A 6000-nucleotide genomic window follows, 5' to 3' on the forward strand; every position below is an offset into this window, starting at 1 on the left:
TACTAAAAGTCACAGAAAAAATTTTAAAAGCAGTAAGAGAATCAACACATACAAGGGATCTTCAATAATATTATCAATTTGATCTTTAGAATCCATGGAGGCCAGAAGACAGGTAGATGATACACTTAAAATATTAAAAGAAAAAATCTCATCAACTAGGAATTCTATATACAGAAAAATGTCCTCAGAAATCATGGAGAAATTAAGATATTCCCAGATTAACAAAAGCTCAGGGAGCTTGTTACCACTAGACCTAGTCTACAAAAACTACTAATGGAAGTCATTCAAGGTGAGGTGAAACAACACTAGTTGATAACGAAACCCATAAGAAGAAATAAATATCTCCAGCACATGTAAAATAATGGACAGATATAAAAACCAATCTTACTGTAATTTTGGTTTGTATCTCCACTTTAATTTTCTACAGAATTTGAAAAACAAAGACATAAAAAAATAATTATAAATCTATGTTATTCAGCACACAATAATTATAATGATGTAATTTGTGATAACAACAAAGAGTGAGAGACAGAACTACATAAGAGCAGAGTTTTTGTAAGCTCTTACAGTTAAGTTGATGTCAATTCAAATTAGAGTGTTATAACTTTAGGTTGCTATATATGAGGCTCATAGTAACCACAAAAACAATATCTACAGAGGAGGAAATGAGAAGAAAATCTAAAGTCACTACAAACAATAAACACAAAAGAGCAATGATGGAGGAAATGAGGTACAAAAAAGCTATAAAACATACAGAAAACAAATAGCAAAATGCAGAAGTAAATTTCTTTTTTATCATTAATTATTTTAAATGTAAATAGATTAAAAATTACAATAAAAGGAAGGTAATAGAAGGATAAATTTGAAAAACACCATGATCCCCTGGGTATGCAAGTTTGGTTCAGCATTCAAAAATTAACTAATTCATCACATCACAGAAAAACAATAAAAATCACATGATCCTATTAATGGATTCAGAAAAAGTATTTGACCAAAAGCAATTCCAATTCATTATAAAAACTGAAAGCAAACTAAAAATAGAGGAAGTTCTTCCTCAGCTTTATAAAGAACATCTACAAAAAGCCTACAGCAAATGTCATACTTATTGGTAAAAAACAGACAAAAAAACCCAGAAACTTTCCCACTAACATCAGGAACAAAGCAAAAGTGTCCCCTCTCACCACTGCTTTTCAACATTATATTGGAAGTCCTAGCTAACTCAATAAGACAGGAAATGAAATTAAAGGTATACATATAAAAAAGGAAAAAATAAAACTGTTTTTGCAGCTGACATAATGTAGAAAATCAGGAAGCATTGACAAAAAAATGGAGCTTATAAGTGATTATAGCAAGGTTGCAGGATACAAGGTTAATATACAAAAGTCAATAATTTTCCTATATACCAGCAATGAACAAGTGGAATATGAAATTTAAAACAATACCATTTACATTCACACCTCCCCCAAAATGAAATATTTACAAAATCTGTACAAGATCTCAATGAGGAAAACTATAAGATCTGATGAAAGAAATCACAGAACTAGATAGTTTCCATGTTAATGATAGGAAAATTCAATACTGTCAGTATGTCAGTTCTTCACAAAAGGGTCTATAGATTCAATGCAATCCCAAGGAAAAAAATGTGGTTATTGACAAAATGATTCTAAAGTTTATATGAAGAAGCAAAAGAAGCAGAATAGTCAACGTAATAGTAAAGGAGAAGGCCAGAATCAGGGGACTGATGCTACCCAACTTCAAGATTTACTATAAAGCTACAGTAACCAAGACAGTATAGAATGAATAGACAAATCAATGGAACAGAATAGAGACCCCAGAAAGTTATACAAATATAGGCAATAGATCTTTCATAGAAGTACAAAGGTAACACAATAGAGAAGAGTCTTCAATAAATTGTGTTGAAACAGCTGGACATCCATATGCCATATATACACACACACACACAAATATATATAATATATAATATAGACACAGACCTTACACCTTTCATAAAAATTAACTCAAAATGGTTTATAGACCTAAATGTAAACAACAAAACTATAAAAATCCTACATAGGAGGAAACTTAGATGACCTTAAATATGGTGATTACTTTTTAGTTACAACACCAATGGCATCATTCATGAAAGAAACAATTGGTAAACTGGACTTATTAAAACAAAAACTTCTATTCTGCAAAAGACATTGTTAAGAGAATGAGAAGACAAACCACAGAGAAGGAGTTATTTGCAAAAGACCTATCTGATAATGGACAGTTATTCAAAAAGTATTTTTTAAAACTTTTAAAACTCAAAAATAAGAAAATGTACAACCAGTTAAAAGCGAACAAGAGATCTATACATATATCACATCAAAGAAGATTGATGCCAAGCAAATATATGGAAAGATGCTTAAAATCATGTCAATAGGGATTTGCAAATTAAAACAAGATACCACCACACATGTGCAGTGAATATCTAAAACAACACCAGAGGGGCGCCTGGGTAGCTCAGTCGGTTAAGCATCCAACTTGAGCTCAGGTCATGATCTCGCGGTCCGTGGGTTCGAACCCCGCGTCTGGCTCTGTGCTGACAGCTCAGAGCCTAGAGCCTGTTTCAGATTCTGTGTCTCCCTCTTTCTCTGACCCTCCCCTGTTCATGCTCTCTGTCTCAAAAATAAGTACATGTTAAAAAAAAAATTAAAAAAATAATAAAAAATAGAACAACACCAGGGGCACCTGGGTGGCTCAGGCAGTTAAGCATCCAACTTCGGCTCAGGTCATGATCTCGCGGTTTGTGGGTTCGAGCCCCGAGTTGGGCTCTGTGCTGACAGCTCGGAGCTGGGAGCCTGGAGCCTGCTTCGGATTCTGTGTCTCCCTCTCTCTCTGCCCCTCCCCCACTCACACTCTGTCTCTCAAAAATAAATAAGTGTAAAAAAAATTAACTAAAAAAAATAAAAGCAACACCAAATGCTGGTGAAGATGTATCAAGCACTTTTATTGTTAGCTGGTAGCAATGCAAAATGGTACAGCCACTTTGGAAGACAGTTTGGGAGTTTTCTCACAAAACTAAACATACTCTTACCAAACAATCCTGCAGTTGTTCTCCTGGGTATTTACCCAAAGGAGTTGAAAACTTACATCCACACAAAAACCTGCACATGGATATTTACTGCTGTTTTCTTCACAATTGAGAAAGCTTGGAAGCAACCAAGATTCCTTGGAAGCAACCAAGATTACAAGGGAGTGGTGAATGGTTAAACTGTAGGATGTCCAGATATTGGAGTCTTTTTCAGTGCTAAAAAAGCAATGAATATTATTCAGAATTATGACAAGACATGGAGGAAACTTTAAATGCATATTACTATGTAAAAGAAGCCAATGTGAAAAGGCTACATAGTGTATGATTCAGCTAACGACATTCTGGAACAGGCAAAACTATGGAGACTATATGATGGTTAGTGTTATATGTTAACTTGATGGGGCCATATGGTGCCATGATTTTTTTATTTGTTTGTTTTTTAATTTCTTAAATTAAAAAAAAATGTTTTTCTAATCTTTACTTTTGACAGAGAGAGCATGAGCAGGGGAGGGACAGAGAGAGGGAGACACATAATCTGAAGCAGACTCCAGGCTCTGAGCTGTCAACACAGAGACCGACGTGGGGCTTGAACTCACTGACCGTGAGATCATGACCTGAGCCAAAGTCAAACGCTTAACCGACTGAGCCACCCAGGTGCCCCTGGTGTCATGATTAAATATTATTTCTGGGTGTCTGTGAGGATGTTTCCGGATGAGATCAGCATTTGAATAAGTGGGTTTAGTAGACTGCCCTACTCAGTGTGAGTTGGTATCATCCAATCCATTGAAAGCCTGAATAGAACAAAATGCAGAGGAAGGAAGAATTTGCTCCCTGCAGCAACTATTGCCGTGGTGTTCTTACAGGGAATGTCTATATCCCTCATTTCTTCTACATTTATTAGTTGGAATTCTTCTGTAAGAAAGAGTTGTCTCTTCTACTTCATTTATTTACTCATTGTTTATATCAATATAGACTAGAGAATATTTATATTACTTTTTTTTTATTTGGGTTTGTGATCTGAGAATGAAAACCTCAACCCTGAAAATGGAGGGAAAGTCTGAATATTATCAGAATCTAAATTAGAGTAACAGAAACCTGCTCTGATGACTTAATCCAAAGGATATGAGGAAGACAGACTTGGCAAAGCTGGAGAATTAGCCTGGAAAGGAGTCTGGGAGTCTGGAAGCCCCCAGGCAGTGGCCCCCAGGCAGGACTGACCTTCTTGGAGGGGACCTCGGTTGCTGGGGACCGGTTCTGCTGTTTTCAGCCTCTCTAACCACTCCAACCAGGATTCAAATCCACTGGAAGTGCCTCTCTCTTGGCTGGAAGAGGAAGAGGGCTGATGATGTTACTACCAGACTGTTTCCGTGAGAAAGAGAGGTAATTGATGGTAGGTAGCCAGAAACCACGCAGCTTTCAGTCCCTTGTAAATCCACCCTCTTCCTCGGAAACAAAGGCTTAAGCCACGCCTCTCTCTCCCCTTACCCCATCCCGGATCCCGATCAGCAGCAAAGTCAGTGGGTTGCTCCACTCACAACTTCCCCACCTCCAACCCCACTCAAAGCAAGCTCCGGCTCTCTGATGCCATCACAAGGTTTGAGGAAAACAAACAAAACCAAACAACAAAAACAAAAAACAAAACCTCGTGATATGATACGATGTATTAGAAAGGACCCAGTGCCTGGGGCAGCATTCTAGTCCCTTGGCCTTGAGCAAATGTCTTTACCTTCTGGAAGGGTCTTTGCCTTTTCCACTGTGAAGGGGGTATGGTGCCCTTCATAATCTCTGAAGTCTCCTGAGAGGTTAAAAAGCCTGTAATTAAGAGTTTAGAGTTCAAGTGCAGCAGAGAAAACACATAATGAGGATTATGTCATATGAAAAAATGTTGAAGAAATGGAGCATTCTAAGTGTCTGTAAAACAAAATTAGACCTATTTAATGAGGTCATAGATTCTTAATGTTGGAGGAGACCTTCCTTAGAGCTGTTTTCCAAAATCCTGATGTGCGTGAGAATCGCTTGGGGATCTTTTAAAACGCAGACAGTGATTCAGTAGATCCGGGTGGGGGGATGGGCACTGCTTTGTCTCAGCTTTGACTGCACATTGGAATCTCTTGAGGAGCTTTTAAAAAATACTTAAGACTGGGCTCCTCCTCCCCCAACCCCACAAACGAGATTCTTATTCATTTGATTCAGAGTACCGTCTGGTTATTGGGAGAGTCAAAAACTCCCAGGTGATTCTAACAGGCAGCGAAGTCTGAGAACTGGGGCCTGAGACCAGAGCTTCTCCAACTTTAGCGCGCATGAGCATCACCTGGAGGACTTGTTAAAACACAGCTGGCGGGACCCCGCCCCCAGAGATCAGGACTCTGCAGGTCTGGGATGGGGCCCCGGATTTTCGTGTCTAACAAGTTCCCAGGTGATGCTGACTCTGCTGGTCCGTCGCCTTGGGGGCCATCTACTTTGACATTGATGTTTCCCATGTGGGAAACCAAGATGAAATGACTCGCTCAGGGTCTTCCCATACCAGGTTTCCTGTCTCCGGGTCCCGGGGTATTTCTTGAGCCAATCCTTCCAGCTTCCTCTTCGGCGTCCCGCCTTCATCCCCAGGTACCCTGCGGAGCCGCTCAACAGCAGCCCGAGCCGGTTCTCAGGCGTACGGCGGGGCCGATTTCCGTGTAGTGGGACGCCCTCGCAGAGCTGCCGGCACCCTGAAGGTGCCCCGTGAAGGCTGGCAGGCTGGCACCGCCGAAGCCCGGTACACCGCGCGCGTCCCTCGCAGTGGCTTAATTCTCCACCGGGTCTGTCGGAGGCGGAGGCCTATACTGGCGGGGGAAGGTTGCCAAGGCAGCGGGAGCCCTCCCTCCGCACACACCCCTCCCGCACCCCGGCCCCTTGCTGACCAGGAGCCGCCGCCCCGGCGCGGG

This window comes from Prionailurus bengalensis, chromosome B1, assembly GCF_016509475.1.
Source record: "Prionailurus bengalensis isolate Pbe53 chromosome B1, Fcat_Pben_1.1_paternal_pri, whole genome shotgun sequence".
Lineage (NCBI taxonomy): Eukaryota > Metazoa > Chordata > Mammalia > Carnivora > Felidae > Prionailurus > Prionailurus bengalensis.